The sequence below is a fragment of the Brienomyrus brachyistius genome, chromosome 1, assembly GCF_023856365.1.
Source record: "Brienomyrus brachyistius isolate T26 chromosome 1, BBRACH_0.4, whole genome shotgun sequence".
NCBI classification, from domain to species: domain Eukaryota; kingdom Metazoa; phylum Chordata; class Actinopteri; order Osteoglossiformes; family Mormyridae; genus Brienomyrus; species Brienomyrus brachyistius.
Window position 1 is genome coordinate 14040070 of NC_064533.1, and position 2232 is coordinate 14042301.

Here is a 2232-nt window from a genome sequence, read left to right on the forward strand (position 1 = left end):
TTATTTATTTGTTCATGTTATTATAACTGTTAATTAAGGTTCCAAAGCACGAAGTCCTATGGAACCTTATTTGTTTTTCTTAGAATTTCTTTCTTATTATTTTCTGCCCTAAAACTGAATGCACAGTGTGGCCTAGTGATCTATAATACCCCTTTTTTCCCCTATGAGTAGCCGACTACGCCACCCCAGGGACACTGCCCTGGGGACCCTAACACCCCAACCCTCAAAACAGCACACAGGTTCGAATCACCGGAAAGGGCCAGAGACGCGAGCCAGTAAAAGTTATTTGTTTTATTACATTCAATGCAAAGGTTCAGTAGTCCACACCCTAAATCTAAAACCCCGTAGGCGCCCAATCCCTGCCATCGACCCCGCACACGGCGTAATACACCAACACCGGTGACTTTACAGCACACGCACACGGGTGACGTCCACCATACACCAGGCGGGTGCTGCGCAAGGCTACTAGCCCTGAAACACAGATGAGGGAACAAGACACCAGGTTAGTAGGGTACCGCCACTTTCCATTACCCCGCTAGGCCTGCTTAACCGCCCCCAAGATAAATACAAAATCACAATCAAAATAAATTAACAAACCAAGGCACACAAATAATTAAACATGCAATAAAATAAAGCATACCAAAACAACCAAAATACAAAATCTTGAGGCAGTATATGCATGGACTAGATGCCGCAATCGGCAGCGGAATAGCAGCACTCCGAGCAACTCCTGGCACCAAAGTCCCGCTCTGGCCACCCCACGAATCCACGTTCTCCACAGGATGCACAGATGTCGATCGCTGGTAACCAGACAGACAAAACAGCGGCGAGGTCCACGTTCCCCAGTAAACCTGCAATATATTAAAATACTTACAGGCCACGCTAACAACTAAATACCCCGCTAATCTCCCCGATATACATACCACCAACCGGAAGACTTATACCACTGCTGGGGCTGCCTTCACCACCGCCCCAACAGCAACAGGACGCATCTCCCCAGCGGCATGCATTTCACCAACCATGCGATCAGTATACCGCAACCAATGGCTAAGGGATGGTTACGGAAACCAATTAACCCCCTGCCCACTCACAGCACAGCTGCTGCTTCCACCGCCAGCAACAGGAACTGCGTCAGCACCATACCTACCCGAATCCACCCTCTATATAGCGCTAAGCCCCACCCAAAACACAGGGGAACCAATAGGGCAAAGGGATCAATTTTCCCCACTTGGCTACAACAGCCTAAACCGTAAGACCAAGGCCGACCAAACGTGGTAGGATGATGTCGATTCCTACCCACTACTCAGATTGTCCGACCCGAGTCTGTCAGCCAACTATAGCGCTATAGCGCCCCCCCAACACGTTTCGGTCGATATCTCCTGTGCTGTTAGTCCTACATTCGAAATTCATTTTTCTGCAGATACAGACCGACTTGACCTGCCAACTTGTCATTTGGACTATGAGGCTCCGCCTACTTAGATTTTTTGCTAATTTGCAAAACTGATTTCTCCCTTAAAGTCCTACCCTGTCCGCCGGAATCAGACAAATGACGTGTCCAAACCATCAGTCCTCCGAGCTGTTCACTATAAAATAAAAAAATCTGACATTTCTGTAACATACAGTCATCAGCCACGTCCAAACTCCACCTAAATTTGGCCAGTATCAGTCTGACTGCTATAACTTGGCCCTGCCTTAGCCTACCTTCACCAAATTTGAAATCCTACCTCCCAGCCCCATTCTGGGGACCACATACACATCTGGCCACATTTCGTCAATAGGGGGAGCTACAACTAAAAACTGCCAATATCTCTTCACTGCCTTGCCCAGTCCAACTAAAATTTGACAGATATGTACTACGCCCAAGCCTGAGATCAGACATGTATCATGGCAGTCATTAGTCATAAAATCCTGGCCACCATCAGCCAATCAAAATAAAGCATCCATTTGAAACTCCTAGAAAGCATCAATCTGGACTAAATCTGGATGATCCATGTGTCTCCAGATCCTGACCTCACCCTAGTAAGGGCACCACAGTCTGCCAGATGGGGGCGCTACAGCAACAAATTTTGTGTTTATGCCTATTTCGCCTGAACTGTCAAGCCTACAGTTGAAATTTATTGCCAGGCCAATTCAGTATGACATGCCAAATCAAACAACATGTAGAACTTGGTTTTCCATCTTTCTGTTTTTGTATGATCTATATAGGTCTGAAAGGTTTTTTCATTAACCTCC

General features: G+C 46.8%; 1 long non-coding RNA gene across 1 annotated transcript; it reads right to left on the reverse strand.

Moving 5' to 3' along the window:
• Positions 1 to 276: 276 nt before the first annotated feature.
• On the reverse strand, positions 277 to 1137 carry LOC125708458 (uncharacterized). Its single transcript, XR_007382491.1, has 2 exons — positions 924 to 1137; positions 277 to 851 (listed from the first exon to the last, which is right to left on the reverse strand). It is a non-coding gene; the product is annotated as an uncharacterized LOC125708458 (long non-coding RNA).
• Positions 1138 to 2232: the final 1095 nt, after the last annotated feature.